This window comes from Eulemur rufifrons, chromosome 30 (genome assembly GCF_041146395.1).
Source record: "Eulemur rufifrons isolate Redbay chromosome 30, OSU_ERuf_1, whole genome shotgun sequence".
Taxonomy (NCBI): domain Eukaryota; kingdom Metazoa; phylum Chordata; class Mammalia; order Primates; family Lemuridae; genus Eulemur; species Eulemur rufifrons.
Genome location: NC_091012.1, coordinates 49,193,333 through 49,214,639, shown reverse-complemented (window position 1 = coordinate 49,214,639; position 21,307 = coordinate 49,193,333). Strand labels below are relative to the sequence as shown.

The following is a 21,307-nucleotide window of genomic DNA, read 5'->3' as shown; positions in this document are numbered from 1 at the left end:
TTTTTGTTATATGGACGAATTGTGCAGTGGTGAATTGTGAGCTTTTGGCGTACCCATCACCCAAATAGTGTGTATTGTACCCAATAGGTAAATTTTCATCCCTCACCCTTCTCCCGCCCTCCCCTAAGTCTCCAATGCTCATTATGTCACTCTGTGTAGCTACGTTAATAGACTTCTTTTTTTTTTTTTTTTTTAATTGAGACAGAGTCTCACTTTGTTGCCCAGGCTAGAGTGAGTGCCATGGCGTCAGCCTAGCTCACAGCAACCTCAAACTCCTGGGCTCAAGCGATCCTCCTGCCTCAGCCTCCTGAGTAGCTGGGACTACAGGCATGCGCCACTATGCCCGGCTAATTTTTCTATATATATTTTTAGTTGTCCATATAATTTCTTTCTATTTTTAGTAGAGACGGGGTCTCACTCTTGCTCAGGCTGGTCTCGAACTCCTGACCTCGAGCAATCCACCCGCCTCGGCCTCCCAGAGTGCTAGGATTACAGGCATGAGCCACCGCGCCCGGCCGTTAATAGACTTCTTAATGTTGAATCATTTTTGCATTTCTGAAATAAACTCTACTTGGTTATGGTGTGCTATTCTTTGCAACACTGCCAAATTCAGTTTATTAATATTTTATTTAGAATTTGTACATGTATCTTTTGTACAAATATTATCATATTTTAATATATTACCATATTAAAGGATATTCTAGCTTTACAAAATAAATTTGGAATCTTTTCATCTTTGTCTGTGGTCTTAGGACTGGTGCCAGCCTAAACTGTTTGTTACCATCTGTGATGAGATAAATACAGAAATTGAAAGGGTTTAGAAACCTTTATATAATTTGACATTGTTATGACATACATGCAGTGATCAGTGGACTCAGCAACGAATAATATATTCAGTTTTTGTAATTATCTTCTTTGTCCCTATGTTAAATTTGTTTTGATTATATTTAATGAAATTTAATTTTATTCCTGATGATGATTCTAAAAATTTAAAAATTGAGCTTGCACTTTATGTCTGCTTATTATTCAATTTTTCTAGTCATTTTTATTGAAATTTACAAAAGTATATGTCCACGGTAATTGTAAGTTTTTTTAAAAAAAACTTGTCCTTCATTACAGATATTTTGAAAAACACTGGTCTAGAATGGACTAAATAACATTAAAATTATTTGTTCTTTAATCGATCACAACCAGTCACAGATTCCTTTGTTCCTTCTCCACTCCCACTGCTCCACTTGACCAGCCTTAAAAAAAAAAAAATATTTGTTCTTTAAAGGCTACCTAAAACATAGCTGCAAACCTAACTGGACTTTCCGTTCTCGTCTATGAAGGCTGCTCTCCAGGCTTTCTACTTCTTGGGTCAATTTTGGCAGTTTATAGTTTGCTAGGAAATCAATCATTCCTTCTACGTATTCACATTTGTAACATATAATAGTCTCTTAAAAGTCTTTAAATATCATCTATCCGTGTTTTTATCTACTGTCTCATTATTAATATTTTTGCCTCTTTTCCCCTCTCTTCTTATTTTTCTTTCTTTCTACCTTAGTCAGGCTAGCCGGGAGTTCATCTATTTTATTGATCCTTTCAAAAAAAAAATCGTTTTGGGGGGCGGGGGGGGGTAGGGGTGGGAGTGACTAGCCTGCGGTCGCGCGCTGGGCGGGCGCAGAGTTCCGGGGACCGGGTCGCTCCTAGCCCATGGAAGGGGGCGGCGGGGCGGGGCTGGGGGGCAGCTCTCGGTGGATTCAGCCCGGCCAAGGGGAACTCTAGCGGCCGGAACTAGGCTTTTCCGGGCTTCAGGCAAGCAGCTACCGGCCCCATTTTCCGGCGTCGCTGCCCCGGATGCCATCTCATCCTCCTTTGTCGCCGCCTCCTCCTCCTCCCCCTTCCGCGCCGGGCTCGCGGTGCCTGGTCCCTCCTGTATCCGCCCCTTCCGCCACCGCCTCTTGGTTCATTCTCCTGCACCAGATGCCCAACCGAGTGATCAGGCGGTACACAGTGGTACGCAGCCTCAGAACCTCTGCTGAAAGCACAGCTAGAAGGGTGGCTTTCACAGGGTCAGTTAACAAAACGCTAGAGCCATTATCGCACCCGGTGCAGGATATACTTACCGTAGTTCTTTTTGTTACTGGTGTTTATGGCCTTCCCATCATGTGCTCCCTGTCGATGTGCACTTTCCAATGTGGATAGACACAGGATACCTCGGTATGACCTCCCTATTGATCAAAAGATTTATGGAGAACTGAAGATGAACACAGTATGACATACATTAGCCTTATACTTTTTTTTTTTTTTTTTTGAGACAGAGTGTTGCTTTGTTGCCCTGCCTAGAGTGAGTGCCGTGGCGTCAGCCTAGCTCACAGCAACCTCAAACTCCTGGGCTCAAGCGATCCTATTGCCTCAGCCTCCCGAGTAGCTGGGACTATAGGCATGTGCCACCATGCCCGGCTAATTTTTTCTATATATATTTTAGTTGGCCAGATAATTTCTTTCTGTTTTTTTTTAGTAGAGACAGGATCGCGCTCTTGCTCAGGCTGGTCTGGAACTGCTGACCTTGAGCGATCCACCCGCCTCGGCCTCCCAGCGTGCTAGGATTACAGGCGTGAGCCACCACGCCTGGCCGGCCGGCCTTATACTTTTAAAGCCATGGAGAGCCATAAGGAGACGTTTACCATTATTCCTGAACTGGTTGGAACTCTGAGTGAGTAGAAGGAACAGGAATTCAGGAAACACTATATAGTAAATATCTAGTGTAGCACTAATAGAAATATGACATAAGCCACAAATGTGAGCTATGAGTGTAATTTTATTTTATTTATTATTTTTTAGAGATAGAGTCTGGCTCTGTCACCCAGGCTGGAGTTCAGTGGCTCCATCATAGATAGCTCACTGTAACATATGAGTGTAATTTTAAATGCTCTAGTAGCCACATTAAAAGCAGTTAAACAGGTAAAATAAATCTTAATAATATACTTAATCCAATATACCCAAAACGTATCATAATTAATCAATATGAAAAGTATAAGATATTTTACATTCTTTTTTATTATTCTAAATCTTAGAAATCTTGTGTGTATTTACACTTCCAGCACATTTCCAATAGGATTGGCCACATTTCAGGTGCTCAGTAGTGGCCACCATTTTGGACAGCACAGTTTCTTCTGTTTCTGCCATTGAGAGCAAAGGTTCTGAACAGCTACTCTGCTGAATCTCCAAGAAAGATTTATAAATCTATTGAGCGTCTAGAATCTAATCTAGATAAAATATGTAGCAGTACTACAGAGCAATTGGACCACATATATTTTAGCAATTATTTGGAGAAATACAATGCGTAGAATATATCCCATCAGGTATTATTGAATGCTGTCACGGAACTCCAGAATATTGGAACAACTATGAGCTTTTCCTGTTTGAATTATGTCCAGTCAAGCCTGTGTAGAAACTGGCAGTGAAGCCCAGTGAGTTGGGTAGCTCGAGCATTCTCAGTCCACTGAAGTTCTGGATCTTCAGAGATGCCACTGCCTGTCCTCATACTCTGTGGGAGGTGCCAGCCCAGCCCTGCCCTTCCCAAAATATTGTTCCTGATCTTGGGGGACATTGAAACCTCAAACTAATAGAATGTTCTTGTTTTCTAGAAGGAGTAGCCCTTTTTAAATTTCAATTTATTACAAATTTCTTCCTTGATTAGGGCAGTGGAGGAAAGGCTGGCATCAAAATAGTTTGACTTAAAGGCCCCACCAGGGCAGACAGCCCTTTGAATGCAATTTGTTTTGCCTGCTATATCATTTAACAGATCCTGAATGTCCACTCTGCAAACTTGTGCACATATATTCCACTTGAAGAACACTTTTGCAAATTGCATACAGACAAAAAAGGTGGAAATTTTAATGGACTGAACTTACTTTTTTTTTTTAAAGCCAGCTTTTGGTTTTTGGCTATAACCATTTTTGTTTGTTTTTATGGCAGAAACAGCATGGCGTCACTCAGATCCTGCTTCAAGAAAGGTCTGACTGTCCAGCTGCAAGGAATGTGGTTAGCTGTTAGTGCCATCTGCTGTAAATTAGTACCTCTAGTATCCACCTCAGGTTTTGAGCTGAGGTCATACCCTTAGGATGCCTGTGGCTAATGACAGAAGAGCGAAGGGAGGTACTGAGATGTAGCCTTTTCTGCTCAATGCAGGTCTCCTCTGATGGGCAATCTTTGCTCCAGAGCTCCCCAACAGGCTGGCAGAGACTTTGCCAAATCTGCATTACAGTCACACAATACCCCCTGCCCCCTTTTTTCACAGGCAGTACTCCTCTATAAACTTTTTGTAACCTTAATTCCTCAGCATATGTGTCCCAGAGAACCTACCTGTGACAAGTTTCTATTTCACTCATTTGAGCTTTATCTTTCATTAATTCCCTATTTATATTTTCTTTTGGACAATTTTGTAGCTTTGCAGCTACTGTGTTTATAGTGTATTATTTATTTTGCATATTTTCCACTTTTTTCTTTTTTAATAATAAAAACATTTACAATAGAGTATCGCAAATTGCTGGAGTTGAATGCTTTTAGGGCAGTCACGTATTCTCTAATTCTCCACAGTCTCTGCCTCTCCCTATTTTTACACCTAGCCATTTCCTATGACTACATCACCCACATATTCCCTGAACACATTTGATATTCCTGATTTAAAGCTATGCATTGGCTAAGGCCACATGGCCCTGAAGGTGCCCGATCTCCTCTGATCTGGGAAGCTAAGCAGGGTCCGGCCCGGTAAGGCAAAAAATTTTTTTCATATAAAAAAAAATAAATAAATAAAAAATAAAAAAAATAAAGCTATGCATTTTCTTCTAAATAGAGCCTTAGGCAATACCATAGGTTTTGGTATAATATATTCACCTTTTTGTTACTTCCTAAAAAAAATTATAATTTCTGTCCTAATTTTCTCTTTGATCTAGGAGTATTTAGGAGAATGTCCCTCAGCTTCCAAGTAATAAGGATATTTTGACCATCTGTGATTATTTATTTCTAATTTTACTGGATTATAATGAGAAAGTGTAGCCTCTAAAAATCTCTGCTTCTGGCTGGGCGTGGTGGCTCACACCTGTAATCCTAGCACCCTGGGAGGCCGAGGCGGGTGGATCGCTTGAGGTCAGGAGTTCGAGACCAGCCTGAGCAAGAGCGAGACCCCCGTCTCTACTAAAAAATAGAAAGAAATTATCTGGACAACTAAAAATATATAGAAAAAATTAGCTGGGCGTGGTGGCGCATGCCTGTAGTCCCAGCGACTCGGGAGGCTGAGGCAGAAGGATCGCTTGAGCCCAGGAGTTTGAGGTTGCTGTGAGCTAGGCTGACGCCACAGCACTCTAGCCTGGGCAACAGAGTGAGACTCTGTCTCCAAAACTAAAAAATAAAAATAAATAAATAAAAATAAAAATCTCTGCTTCTTTAAATTTATGTAGTTTTCCTCTGCGAGAAAGCACACAATTTATGGACATTAGAAAATGATTTACATTTTTAAATGTGTATGGACATACATATGGTTATATATTGAGCTTCTTCATTATATTATTCAAATCATATATTCTCTAGCTTATTTTTGTCTATTTGATCATTCAAGTTCTGAAAGAGATGTATTATAATCTCCCATTATGGTGGTGGTTTTTAATCAAAATTTTGGGTATCTAATACTTTGCTTTAAATATTAAGGTGCTATAATAATTTAGTACATAAAGGTTTATGATTCATCTCTTCATCAAGAATTGAACCATCTATGCCCCTTTTTTGTCTTATGTAATGCATTTGATCTTGAATTCCATTCTTTTTCTAATAAAACTTAGTAGCTTAAGCAACACACATTTATAATCTCAGTTTCTGTGGATCAGGAATCCAGCATGACCTAACTGGGTCTTCTGCTTCAGAATCTCTCATAAGATTGCAGCCAAGGTGTTCACTCGGGGTCTTTCACAGGCTGCAATCAAGGTGTCAGCCGGGGCTGTGGTTTCATTTCAAGGGTCACTGGGACAGGATGCACTTTCAAGCTTGCTCACATGGTTGTTGTCAGGATTCAGTTCCTTGCTGGCTGTTGAACTGAGGGACTCAGTTCCTTGCCAGGTGGCCCTCTGCATCAGAGTGATCACACAGGAAGAGCCAGAGAGAGAATTGTAAGCAAGACACAGAAGCTACAGTCTTTTGTCACCTAGTTATGAAAGTGGCATCCCATCACTTTTCCCACAGTCCTTTGTTACAAGCAAGTCACTAGGTCCAGCACATGCAAGGGGAGGGATTTACACAAGGCGGTGACTAAATTAAGAGGTGGGGATCATTGGGGGCCATTTAGAAGTAGCCTCCCACAGCTGGGTGTAGGATTTTTTTTTGAGACAGAGTCTCGCTCTCTTGTCCTGGCTAGAGTGAGTGCCATGGCATCAGCCTAGCTCACAGCAACCTCAAACTCCTGGGCTTAAGCGATCCTCCTGCCTCAGCCTCCCGAGTAGCTGGGACTACAGGCATGCGCCACCATGCCCGGCTAATTTTTTTTGTATATATTTTTAGTTGGCCAGATAATTTCTTTCTATTTTTAGTAGAGACGGGGTCTCGCTCTTGCTCAGGCTGGTCTCGAACTCCTGACCTCGAGCGATCCACCCACCTCGGCCTCCCAGAGTGCTAGGATTACAGGCATGAGCCACCGCGCCCGGCCATGGGTGTAGGATTTTTAACTAACAGTTCTTTTCTCCCAACATTCTACAGATGGTATTCCATTGTTTCGTACCTTTCTGTGTTGTAGATGAAAAGTCTAATCCTAGTTTGTTTCCCTTCGTAAGTGTATCAGTTAGAGCCCAACCAGAAAATAGAAAATTCTCTGAGTATTTAAAATAGAGAGAATATAATAATGCAGGGAATGGATTACACAAATAATGGAAGAACTGATAAATCAAACAGGGGCCAATGAGGGGCAGACCAGAGATTAGCAATAACAGGGATCTACTACTGTCCCTAGACTGGAGGGCCAAAGGAAGGAGGTTGTGTTACTAGAGCTCAGGTGTCAGGATCTGTGGTTACAGAGGAGCTGCCACCACTACCAGACACAATATCTGAGGCAGAAAGGAAGGTGGAGAAATATCCTGGCTTCTCCCTGTCCCCTGTCTTTAATCTTCCACCAGTGCCTCCCATTGAATTCCATTTTTTTCTAATAAAACTTAGTAGCTTAAGAATACCTTCTTTCTTTCTGTTTGGAAGCTTGCAAGCTTTTCTCTTTATCCTTGGAATTCAAGGATTTCACAAGGAAAAGTTTTGATATCTGTCTTTTTTCATTATCATTCATGAGACTCAGTGAACACTTTCAATCTGCAAACCCAAATCTTTCTTCAACTCAGGGAATCTTTCTTCTATTATTTATCTACTTAGTTCTTCCCTTCCTTATGTTTACTTTGTCCTTCTAGACTCCTATTATTTTCACAACAGATCTCCTGGATCTGTTCTCCAAGTCCCTTAACCCTCATGATTTTTATCCCTTTATGTTTTTATTTTCTGTTGAAAGATATTTCTTCCACTTCACCTTCCAGATTACTAATTTGGTTCTCAGCTAGTGGACATCCTCTTTTTCAACTTGTGCACAAAATTTTTTTTAATTCTAAAATCATGTTTTCTAGTTCTATGATGTCTTTTCTGTGTTTTAATTACACATCCTTGAGAGTTCTTATTACTTTATTGTAATAGTTTATTATTTAACAAACATGTATATGACACATAGTATGTGCCAAGAAGTGTTTTAAACATTTTACAAATATTAACTTGTTTAATAATTTAATAATTCTTGCTGACTCTTCCTGTGGTTCTACATCAATGAAAGCCACCCATCTAGTTGTGTGAGCTAGTCTTCCTCCCTCTAGTTAATAAATTTCCTTAAATGGCCATTTCCCTTTGCCTATTCATGATTTTGACTTCTTAGCAGTTAGGTCAGATTATTAGGATCTCCTGAGCAGTGGTAAATCAGTGAGTGGTGGAAGACTGAGAAGTTTTTGCTTTTGTGGGTGAGAAGTAAACTAGATGCAGAGCCATTATGCTTTTGCGGAGATATAGGAAGGAAGCCTCTTTGCCCCAAGCTTCCCTGAGCACAAATGACAATCTCTTCCAAACATAGGGACTGAAAATAATTCAGGCCAGCAAAATAGTTTTTCTCAAGGTCCATCATAGTTATATGAATCAGGCCCTCTAGGACTCAGGAAAGTAGGCACACAGGTCCAAGCTTCGCAGAACAAACTTCATAGAGCAGAACTTCCTCAGAGAATCAATCTTTCTCCCACGTTTCAGGAGATATACCCTGTACTCTACCAATGTGCCTTGACTCACACCTAGCACTAAGCAGATCAGATGGTCTTGGCCAACCCAGTGGGGAGCTCCAGAGCAAAGATTGTCTATTTGAAGTGTCCCACATTGGGCAGAAATTGTCAGGTGCTAGCACCACTGCCATGTGCAGTCATGGGTTGGACGCTGCTCAAATCTGCTCTCCACCCCCCACTAGAAGATTGTAAAAGAAACATGGCCTTAGGGCCGGGCGCGGTGGCTCACGCCTGTAATCCTAGCACTCTGGGAGGCCGAGGTGGGCGGATCGTTTGAGCTCAGGAGTTCGAGACCAGCCTGAGCAAGAGCGAGACCCCATCTCTACTAAAAATAGAAAGAAATTATATGGACAGCTAAAAATATATATAGAAAAAATTAGCCGGGCATGGTGGCGCATGCCTGTAGTCCCAGCTACTCGGGAGGCTGAGACAGGAGGATCGCTTGAGCTCAGGAGTTTGAGGTTGCTGTGAGCTAGGCTGACGCCACGGCACTCACTCTAGCCTGGGCAACAGAGTGAGACTCTGTCTAAAAAAAAAAAAAAAAAAAAAAAAAAAAAGAAACATGGCCTTAGATACAGCTTCTAGGCTCCATGACCTTACCTATCTTGGCTGTTGTGTTACTCCCAGGCAAGATTCAGGAGGAAGGATTGTCAATATTTTAAATCTTTTTTAAGAGCCCAGCCAGAATTATTTTTTGTATTAGGTAAATAAGGTCTTGTCTGTCATATATAGTGCAAATATTTATTCCCAATTTGTTTTTTATCTTTATTTGTGCTGTCTTATGCAGGGATTTCTTTTTTAAAGAAATTATTTATTTATTTATTTATTTGCTTACTTATTTTTAGACACTGGGTCTTGCCCAGCCTGGAGTGCAGTGGCACAATAATAGCTCACTGCAGGGATCAAATCATGCTCCTCCTTCAGCCTCCCAAGTAGCTGAGACTACAGGTGTGAGCCACTGAACCTGGCCAGTTTTTTTTTTTTTTTATGTAGCTGAATTTATGTCTTTTTGCCTTTAGAGCTTCTTGGCTTTGTGTCATGCTTAGAAAAGTCTCACCCACTTTTTCTTATACTACTTTTATGGTTCTATTTTTTGTTTCTTTGGTTTGAGACAGAGTTTCACTTTGTTGCCCAGGCTAGAGTGCAGTGGTGTTATAATAGCTCACTGCCCCCTCCAGCTTCTGGGGTCAAGCAATCCTCCTACCTCAGCCTCTCAAATAGCAGGAACTACAGGCACACGCCACTAGGCCCAGCTAATTTTTCTATTTTATTTTTTCTTTCCTTTTTAATTTTGTGTAGAGATAGGGGTCTCACTCTTGCTTGGGCTGGTCTTGAACTCCTGACCTCAAGGGATCCTCCCACCTCGGCCTTCCAGAGTGCTAGGATTATAGGTGTGACCCACTGCGTCCAGCCCTATTGTTTCTTTGACACATTGGAATTTATTTTGAGATAAGGTAGAAAATCATCTCTTTTCAAATGGCTACCCAGTTTCCCAGACATGTTTATTGGGCTACGTTATATTTTTTCCTACTAATTTCAAAATGCTACCTTTACCAAAAATCTAAATTGTCATATGTACTTAGTTTATTTATTCTGTTTCTTACTATATTAATTGCCATATCATACTTTTTAAAATATTGTCAACTTACAATATGTTTTAATATCTAGTAGAGCTAGACTTCCCTCTATTAAACTTAATTTTTTATAAATTTCTTAGATATTTTGGCCGGGCGTGGTGGCTCACGCCTGTAATCCTAGCACTCTGGGAGGCCGAGGCGGGTGGATCGCTCGAGGTCAGGAGTTCGAGACCAGCCTGAGCAAGAGCGAGACCCCGTCTCTACTAAAAATAGAAAGAAATTATATGGACAACTAAAATATATATATACAAAAAATTAGCCGGGCATGGTGGCGCATGCCTGTAGTCCCAGCTACTCGGGAGGCTGAGGCAGTAGGATCGCTTAAGCCCAGGAGTTTGAGGTTGCTGTGAGCTAGACTGACGCCACGGCACTCACTCTAGCCCGGGCAACAAAGTGAGACTCTGTCTCAAAAAAAAAAAAAAAAATTTCTTAGATATTTTTACTTAGATGAATCTTTAAGATCATTTTTTCAGTTATGCAAAAAGTACTGTGGGATTTTAAAATCAGAAATTGCAATACATTTATAAACGAATTTAGGAATAATTAATACCTTTGCAAAATTCTATTCTTTGGTGTCCCTCTGGATTAATTTCAGCCTCTTTTACATAGGTGCTACACGATTTCTTTATTAACGTAGTTTTTATGAGTCACCTATAATGTGTAAAGTCCTGTTTAAGATGCTGGACATACGAGAATACATTAAGTAAAGTCCCTATTTTCATGGAGCTTACAGTGTAGCTGTGGGGAGAGAAAATGTTTTAAGGAACAAACATAACAATTGGTGACAAGTGTTACAAAGAAAATAAAGCTGGGTAAGAACATAAAGAACAAAGAGAAAGGCCTTTCTGATAAGTGAAACTTGAGCAGGAATTTAAAGGAGGTGAAGGAACCAGCCATGAGAAGATCAAAGTAAAGAGCATTGCCTATGGTAAGGACAAAGCCCTATAGCTCAAGAAAGACCTAAGGCTCAAGAAAGTGTGACTGAAGTGCAAGTGATAAGATCTGAGTGGTAACCAGGGGTCAGGTTATGTAAGTCCTCGTAGGTCCTGGGAAGGATTTTGGATTTTACTCTAGGGGGTTTAAAAACCACTGGAAAACTTTACACAAAGAAGTGAAATGTCTGATTTATTCTTTTAAAGGATCACTGTCACTTCTATGAGGAGAATAGGATGGCAAAGGTAGAAGTAAGGAGCCCAGCTAAATTCAGGAGCTAGATGATGGTAACTTGGGTCAGAGTGGTAGTGGTGAGGAAAATTTGTAGTCAGAACACAAAGAAGTAAGCCGTGGACGCTTCCATCCAGAGGCATTTACCAAATGAGAGGTATTCCTTAAGTGAGGGGGACAAACAAGAATGAGTTAGTGACCTGAAGCCACCAGGAAATAGACACTGGACTCTGTAATCTCTCTCTCTCTCTCTCTAACACACACACACACACACACACACACACCACTCGGATCCCATTGTAGTCTTTGCTCCAGGGGTCACTTGCCCACCAAATGATAGGCAAACAGTGCTTTCGGGTAGACACTGGGACCTGAAGAGAGCAGCTGAAGCTGAGTGCCAGCCAAAGGGGTACTCTTAGTGAAACATACACCAAGTTCTGGAAAAGGAACTCAGGGGACTATACTCTGGAACTGAGAGAAACAAAATATCCTCAAGCTTTGCTTCCAGACCACTAATGTCTTCAGGTGAGCCAAGACTGAGGTGAGCTATGAGAGAGACCAGAAACCCAGAGAGGTTTAGCATAGTGTGCAGAGACGCTTTTATGCTAAGGTGTTTGCCCATTCCAAAGAGGCATATGAGAAGCTGAGCTGCTCATTTGGTGGCTTTGTGCGATTGGGAGACAAAAGGTGAAATCTAAGGTAAACTATTCCCTGCTTTGGGCTTGGAGACTAAATGGATACACCCTAGGTGTAAGGATGAACCAGAAGTAAATCAGCCTTCATGAACTCCACAGTTCAGATTTGTCATTTGGATGGCCCCCAAAATATCAAGGTTTAAACATGGATTAAGGTAATCCCATACTCTTAGCGCTTCCAGGCACCTGGCAAGGAGCAAGCAAATCCTTTCTGGGAAAAGATAATATTATTCCAGGCCTCAAATTATTTCTATAAATAATTCTTCAAATAGGACATCCAACACTTAATTAAAGATAACCAAACACACAGTGAAAGACAATACAGAATGAGCAAGAACCATCAGAAACAATAGACAATGAAAATTGATCCACTAGGACTCCAGCTAGTGATAAAAGCCTGATTTAAACGTTTCTCAAGGAACTACAAACTACAAAGTGATACTACAGATTTGAAAACAAACCAACTACAAATTATAGAAGTGAGCAATATAACCAAAATTAAGATCTCAGTATATGAGTTTTGTTAGACACAGCTGAAAACAGAATTGATTAACCAGGAGATAAATCAAAAAGAAATTGTTCAAATGAATCTGTTTTCCCAACTGCGGAGCCAGAAGACAATAGGAAGAGATCTTCAAGTTACTAAAAGAAAGTAACTGCTAACTTAGTTATGCCACTTCTGTACAGGTGAAAATATCTTTCAAAATTGAAGTAAAATGTGGGAAACACAGAAAAATGAGCAAGCCATTTTTATTCATAATTGCCAAAACTTGGAAGCAAACAAGATGTCCTTCAGTAGGTGAATAGATGTGGTATATCCAGACAATGGAAAAGTCTACAGTGCTAAAAGATATGAGCTATCAAGCCATAAAAAGACATGGAGAACCTTAAATGCATGTGACTGAGTGAAAGAAAGCAATTTGAAAAGGCAGCATACTGTATGATTTCAACAATATGACATCCTGGGAAAGACAAAACTGTGGAGACAGTGAAAAGATCAGTTTTTGTCAGGGTTTGCGGGGAGGGAGGGATGACTAGGTGGAGCACAGAGGAATTTTAGGGCAGTGAACTATTCTGTGTGATGTTGTAATGGTGGATACATGTCATATACATTCATCCAAACCCCCAGAATATACAATACCAAGAGTGAACCCTAATGTAAACTACTCATTTTGGGAGATAATGATGTGTCAATATCGGTTCGTCAATTGTAACAAATGTACCTTTGCTGGGGGGTGGGGATGGTAGGGAAAGCTGTGCATGTGTTGGGGAAGGGATATATGGGAACTCTGCATTTTCTGCTAAATTTTGCTGTAAACCTAAAACTAGTCTTAAAAATAAGGTCTATTTTTTTTTAAGAATGAGATACACAAAGGATTTAGTGAGAAGGGCTAATATATGCTTAATGGGAGTTCAGAAAGAAAAGAGAAATAAAGGGGAAGAGAGAATATCTCAAGAGATAAAAGCTGAGAATTTCTCAGAATTGATGAAAGAAATCAATTGACTAATTTAAGAAGCCCATTGAGGACTATGTAGGAAAAAAAAAAATCTATGCCTGACATATTAGAGTTAAACTTCAAAAAGTCAAAATGAAAGAGAAAAATCTTTTTTTTCCAATTCAAACGAGCATTTATTGAGCCCATATTAAATGGAGCCCAGCTATGAAACACCCTTCCCCATCTGTGTACATTTCACTCCACCTAGCCAGGATCAATGCCTGTTGCCCCTCAGCGGGGTCCATCCTGTTTCTTTTGTTTTCTACAATTATGCAATCTTCTATAGTGTAGCGGTAGGCTTGTTCAAAAGCTTAGAATCTTCTTAGGAAGCAGTGGATAGGCTGGGTGCAGTGGCTCACACCTGTAATCCTAGCACTCTGGGAGTCTGAGGCAGGAGTATCCCTTGAGGTCAAGAGTTCAAGACCAGCCTGAGCAAGAACAAGACCCCGTCTCTACCAAAAATAGAAAAATATAGCCAGGCATGGTGGCATATGCCTGTAGTCCCAGCTACTTAGGAGGCTGAGGCAGGAGGATCGCTTGAGCTCAGGAGTTTGAGATTGCAGTGAGCTAGGCTGATGCCACTGCACTCTACCCAGGGCGACAGAGCAAGACTTTGTCTCAAAAAAAAAAAAAAGTAAAAAGTAAAAAAAAGTAGAAAGTGGTGGATAGCACAGTGGTAGTCACAGCTAATGGAGAATTTGCTTCATTTTAAGCATGCACTGAGATATGTTCATTGATTCCCATGGAGGTGCTGGGCTGGTCTGGTGTTCCAATCAGGAGCTTTTCAGAATAAACAGCAGTGACATCTACAAAATCTGCACTCATGAAGGTCTCTATCTGAACTGTATTGTAATCAGCTGTGGCCTTGGTGACTTCTTCCACAAAGGTGGAGGTGGCTGACTCCACATCAGCAGAGAATTCAACAGCCTGCACATTCTCCACGTACATGTGTGTGGTCAAGTCTAGGTCTGTAGTTGATTCTAGTAAGTCAGTGGTTGATTCTGGAGGTAGTGAAGGAAAAGTCATAGCCAGGGCACACAGGGCAGAGAAGATCAAGGCCTTTCTGAGCATAGTGCTGTCAAGGACGGTGGGAGGCTGGGAAGGTGCGAAGGCAGGTAGACAGGCCCTGGAGTGTTGAAAAATCTTAAAAGTAGCCAGAAAATCAAGATGATTTACCCTAAATGAAGCAATAATTAGAATGACAGCTGATTTCTCACCTACAGCTTTGGGAGTCAGAAGACAGTGAAAAGCAATCTTCAAGATGCTAAAGGAAAGTAACTGTCAACTTAGAATTCTACACCAGTGAAAATAAATTTCACTAAAGAAAACAAAACAAAGACATTTTCAGGCCAACAAAACCTGAGAGAATTTACCATCAGCAGACACCTACTAAAGGAAGTTTTAAACATTGTCCTTTTGGCAGAAAGATAATGATCCCAAACAGAACCTCAGAAATATAGTAGGAATTAAGAACAAAGAAAGTGGTAACAATATAGGTTCTAAATAAATGCTGACTAGATAAAATAATAAGGATAAAGTCTTGTGATGTTAAATATTAATATATAGAATATTAAAATAAACACATAGTTTCAGTTTTGCAAGACAAAGTTCTAGACATCTTGTTCTAGATCACATTGTTCTAGAAATCAATGTAAACATACTACCTCTACTGAACTGCACACTTAAAAATGGTTAAGATGATAAATTTAGGCCGGGCATGGTGGCTCACGCCTGTAATCCTAGCACTCTGGGAGGCCGAGGTGGGCGGATCGTTTGAGCTCAGGAGTTCGAGACCAGCCTGAGCAAGAGCGAGACCCCATCTCTACTAAAAATAGAAAGAAATTATATGGACAGCTAAAAATATATATAGAAAAAATTAGCCGGGCATGGTGGTGCATGCCTGTAGTCCCAGCTACTTGGGAGGCTGAGACAGGAGGATCGCTCGAGCTCAGGAGTTTGAGGTTGCTGTGAGCTAGGCTGATGCCACGGCACTCACTCTAGCCTGGGCAACAGAGTGAGACTCTGTCTCAAAAAAAAAAAAAAAAAAAAAAAGATGATAAATTTATGGCTTTTTACAACAACAACAAAAAAATAATAAATGACAATAGCACATAAATTGGGAGAGTTGAATGGATTTTAGCGTTCTAGGGTCTTTGCATTATCTGGGAGGAGGATAAAGGTAAAGATTAATGTTAGCCTTTGATAAGTCATGGATGCATATTGTAATTTCTTTTTTTTTTTTTTTTTTTTGGAGACAGAGTCTCACTCTGTTTCCTGAGCTAGGGTGCCGTGGCATCAGCCTAGCTCACAGCAACCTCAAACTCCTGGGCTCAAGCGATCCTACTGCCTCAGCCTCCCGAGTAGCTGGGACTACAGGCATGTGCCACCATGCCCGGCTAATTTTTTGTATATATATATTTTTAGTTGTGCAGCTAATTTCTTTCTATTTTTAGTAGAGATGGGGTCTCACTCTTGCTCAGGCTGGTCTTGAACTCCTGAGCTCAAACGATCCTCCCGCCTCAGCCTCCCAGAGTGCTAGGATTACAGGCGTGAGCCACCGCGCCCGGCCACATGTTGTAATTTCTAAGATAACTGTTGGGGCTGGGGTTGTGTTGGAGAGAGATGTCCTGGTTCTTTGGCTCCTTGCTTGGAAGAATCACAAGCAGGCCCTGTGTGACAGAGTGATGACAGACATGAAGCAAGCAGCCTTTATTGCAAAGTGAAGGGTACAAAGTGAAAGTATGTTCTGGAGAAAGAAGAACGAGTCTGTCCTCATGAGTGGAGAAGACCCTGAACATAATGACATTTCTCCTTTTTATGTTGGTTCCCCAATTTTATGCTAAGTTGGGGGTGGAGTATTCATGATATTTCTAAGAAAGGGGTGGAGAGTTCTTTGAATTGGGGTTCCTCCTCTTTTCTGACCCTCTAGGGTAACTTCCGAGGGTTGCCATGGCATTTGTAAACTGTCATGGTGCAAGTGGGTGTGATTTTTACTATGTTAATGAGGGAAAGTTTACTGTCAGTCACAAGCTCTTAGCTTCTGCACATGCTCCTGGTCAAGAAAAGTCCCTAACCTCAAGTTCCTGCTGTTGTGGTTTCTTTCCTCTGTTCTTATTGGTCCTAGCCCTCAGCTTTTGACCACATCTCTGTATCACCTGCTCTGCCACCTGCATGCACTTAGTTTACATAACAATAATTACCAAAAGCATTTTTTAAAAAGATAAAACCTTGAAACTTATGGGAGTGGGAAATGAATGATGTTTTTTAAACTAACCGTGCCAAAGCAAGGCCTCAAGAAATTAGTTAAAAACTCAGAGGTGTTCCTCTCCATGGAAATCTTTAGTAAAAGGCAAAAGATTTATGCAACCTGAAGAGAAACAACAGTATGATGATATTTTATTTTTGAGACTGAGTCTCACTCTTTTCCTGGGCTAGAGTGCCGTGGTGTCATCATAGCTCAGTGCAACCTTAAACTCCTGGGATCAAGTGATCCTCCTACTTCAGCCTCCCAGGTAGCTGGGACTACAGGCACATGCCACCACACCCAGCTGATTTTTTTCTATTTTTCTTAGAGACAGGTCTTGCTCTTGCTCGGGCTGGTCTCGAACTCTTGAGCTCAAGTGATCTTCCTGCCTTGGCCTCCCAGAGTGCTAGCATAACAGGCATGAGCCACCACGCCTGGCCATTTTGTTAATGAAACTAATTCAAAAGAGGAAAAAAGATAAAACACACACACACACACACACACACACACACAGAACAGGTGGCATAAAGAAACAATGTATTGGCTGAGCAATTTGTAAAGCAGCAGAAACAACTCACAACATCAACAAAGCATTAGGCCCAGGAACTGCTAATGAACGTACAGTGCTGTGGTAGCTCAAGAAGTTTGGCAAAGGAAATGAGAGTCGTGAAGATGAGGAGCGCAGTGGCCGGCCATCGGAAGTTGACAACAACCAATTGAGAGCCATCATTGAAGCTGATCCTCTTACAACTACAGGAGAAGTTTCCAAAGAACTCAACGTCAACCATTCTATGGTCATTCAGCATTTGAAGCAAATTGGAAAGGTGAAAAAGCTCGATAAGTGGATGCCTCAAAAGCTGACTGAAAATAAAAAAAAATGTTGTTTTGAAGTATGATCTTCTCTTCTTGTATGCAACAACAACAAATCATTTCTCAATCGGATTGTGACGTGCAACGAAAAGTGAATTTTATACGACAACTGGTGTTGACCAGCTCAGTGGTTGGACAGAGAAGAAGTTCCAAAGCACTTCTCAAACCCAACTTGCACCAAAAAAAGGTCATGGTCACTGTTTGGTGGTCTGCTGCTGGTCTGATCCACTACAGCTTTCTGAATCCCAGTGAAACCATTACATCTGAGAAGTATGCTCAGCAAATCGATGAGATGCACTGAAAACTGCAATGCCTGCAGCCAGCATGGGTCAACAGAAAGGGCCCAATTCTTCTCCAGGACAACACCCCAATGCACGTTGCACAACCAATGCTTCAGAAGTTGAACGAATTGGACTATGAAGTTTTGCCTCATCTGCCATAGTCACCTGATCTCTCACCAACCATCTACCACATCTTCAAGCATCTCGACAACTTTTTGCAGGGAAAATGCTTCCACAACCAGCAGGATGCAGAAAATGCTTTCCAAGAATCCGTCGAATCCCAAAGCATGGATTTTTACACTACAGGAATAAACAAACTTATTTCTCATTGGCAAAAATGTGTTAATTGTAGTGTTTCCTATTTTGATTAATAAAGATGTGTCTGAGCCTAGTTATAATGATTTAAAATTCATGGTCTGAAACCACAATTACTTTTGCACCAACTTAGTAAAAAAAAATTAAATTTCTGTGTGATATAAGTTACCATCAAGAAAGTGAAAGTACTACCCACAGAATGGGAGAAAATATTTGCAAATCATATATCTCTGACAAAGGACTTGTATCCAGAATGCATAAAGAATCTTAAAACTCAACAATAAAAAGACAAATAGCCCAATTAAAAATGGGCAAAGGGCTTCAATGGACATTTCACCAAAGAAGATATAAAAATGGTCAGTAAGGACATCTAAAGACATCAAACATTGCTAATCATTGGGGAAATGCAAAGCAAAACCACAAAATACCCCTTCACACCCATGAGAATGGCTATAATTTAAAAAAGACAGATTGTGAGTTTCGGCACCAAAAAAGAAAAAAAAGAAAAGAAAAGAAAAAAAAAGACAGACAACGTAAGTGTTGTTTAGGATGTGGAGAAATGGGAACCCTCATAGATTTCTGGTAGGAATTTGAAATGGTTCAGCTACTTTGGAGAATAATTTGGCTATTCTTCAAAATGCTAAACATAGAATTTCCATATGATCCAATAATTCCACTCCTAGGTATATACCCAGGAAAAATAAAAACATATGTTCACACAAATACTCGTACACAAATCTTTATAGCAGTATTATTCACAATAGCCAAAAAAGTGGAAATAACCCACATGTCCATCAACTGACAAATGAATAAACAAAATGTGGTATATTTATACAGTGGAATATTATTCAGCCATGAAAGGAATGAAGTACTGATACATACTACAACATAGATGAACCTTGAAGAAATTATGCTAAATGAAAGAAATCAGTCACAAAGGACCACATATTATATCATTCCATTTAGATGAAATGTCACGCAGGAATTGTGAGAAGGAACTTCTGCAGGGTGCTGGCAGTAGTAAAACAGGATAACACTACAGAGAGTTCACACTCAAAAGGAGAAAGTCCCACCCTAAGTAAATACTAGAAACAGGCTTGAGACCTGGGAGATCAGAGCAGTGACTAAGACTCAAACAGAAGGGGCCTAAAAATTGCACAGGACAAAAATTAGTAGTTTTGTGAAGGAAAGACAGAAAGAAGTATCCACTAGAGGAATAGCATCACAGAGTCAGAAGATCAAATGACTCCTCCCTCCAAAAGCACCATTTATTAAAGAAACTGTACTTTATTGTATCAACAGAAGAGGGTGCTCTTGAACCAATAAACCAAATAAGGCATCCAATTCCCTTTCTTCATATACAATCAATAAGAATGTCACTACTGAACTAGGAAAATCCAGGACACTTTATAATGATTAGAAAAAGGAATCCAACATCTGCACAAAGATACTATTGGAGGAGGAAGCAAGAATTAAAACTTTTCAGCTGATAAAAATAAACACCCTCCAATAAAGAGAATCCCAAAGGAAAGAAAAACATGAATTAAATATAATTAAATAAGCAATTACAGATATGAAAGAATACTATGAATCAGAAATTTAAAAATTCACAAACATGAAAATGTGAACTAAATTCTGACTGAACTTAGGAAAGAAATCGAAGAAAAAGAAAAAATTGTCTCAGAGGAGAAAACTACATTACAAGTTACCCAAAGGAGAATCAATATGATTGAAAAATACAGTAAAGGGAAAGAAAGAATGGGAATGAAAAAGAGTCAAGAGAACCAAAACAAAATAAACTGGTAAAGGAAAATGTATAGGTATAGTATATCTAGAATCTCTGAAGAAAAAATAAAAAGCAAGTAATGGAATCAAACTAATATTTTAAATTACAAGTTAAACAAAACTTTCTAGAAATAAAGGAACACCTAAGGCCATGTGCGGTGGCTCATGCCTGTAATCCTAACACTTTGGGAGGCCAAGGTGGGAGGATCGCTTGAGGTCAGGAGTTCAAGACCAGCCTGAGCAAGAGCGAGACCTGGCCTCTACTAAAAATAGAAAAAATTAACCAGGTGTGGTGGCATGCACCTGTAGTAGTCCCAGCTACTCAGGAGGCTGAGGCAAGAGGATTGCTTGAGCTCAGGAGTTTGAGATTGCTATGAGCTAGGCTGAGGCCATGGCACTCTAGCCTGGGCAACAAAGGATGACGCTGCCTCAAAAAAAAAAAAAAAAAGAATACCTAATTCTACATATTTAAAGATCCCTTTGTGTACCTGAGAATATTGACAGTCAACTCTGAGATATAGCCCTAGTGAGACTGACATTAGTGATTAAAAAAAATCCTTTGGGGGCTAGGTGCAGTGGCTCAAGCCTGTAATCCCAGCAATTTCGGAGGCCAAGGTGGGAGGATTGCTTGAGGCCAGGAGTTTGAGACCAGCTTGAACAACATAGCAAGACCTCCATCTCTAAAGAAAAAAAAAATAGAAAACTTAGCCAAGCGTGGTGGCACGCCTATAGTCCCAGCTACTCGGGAGGCTGAGGAAGGAGGATCCCTTGAACCCAAGAGCTTGAGGCTCAAACTAGGGCTAGGCTGATGCCACTTCTCTCTAGCCTGGGCGATAGAGCAAGACTTTGTCACACACACGCGCGCACGCACACACACACACACACACCCCCTTGGGTCTACAGGCAAAAAAACAAAACAAAACAAAAAAATCAAGTGACCTACATACAGGAAAAGAAAATCAGGTGGCATCAAAGTACTTGACAGAATTGTAGGAAATAAGATAACAGTGAAGAAACATTTTAAGGAAATTCAAGTAAAAAGAAAAAAGTGTGAGCCAAAGATTCCAGTTTTAAATTTTCATGAACTCAAGACCTTTTGTATTCAATAACTCTTTCTGAAGATTCTACTAGAGGTCAAGTTTTATCCAAGTAAGAGATGACTGGAAAACATTGGCAAAAAAAAAAAAAAAACAGATATTGAGAATTGAATATATTTAATTGTAAACCTAAGACTAAAATAAATATAAGGGTTGACAAACGTCTTCTGACAAAGTAGAAATACAACAAAACATGGGAGTGAAGAAGAAATGTAGAATAAGCTCAATGTCTGCTGCACAGGTTGAAGGTGGGAGTCAAAGCAGGTCATTTAAACTAACAAACCTTTTCCAGCAAAGAGCTGAAGGAATCAAGGAACGAAGGAAAATTAACAAACCCAAAAGTATAAATCTAGATAAGGAAAATGGGAACTAAGAGCTACTGCAGTATAGACCACCTCATTT

General features: G+C 40.4%; 1 non-coding gene across 1 annotated transcript; it reads right to left on the bottom strand.

Annotated features, from left to right (window-relative positions):
- Window positions 1-16,584: 16,584 nt before the first annotated feature.
- On the bottom strand, window positions 16,585-16,700 carry LOC138379215 (U5 spliceosomal RNA). Its single transcript, XR_011231999.1, has one exon. It is a non-coding gene; the product is annotated as a U5 spliceosomal RNA (small nuclear RNA).
- Between the last annotated feature and the right edge of the window lie 4,607 nt (window positions 16,701-21,307).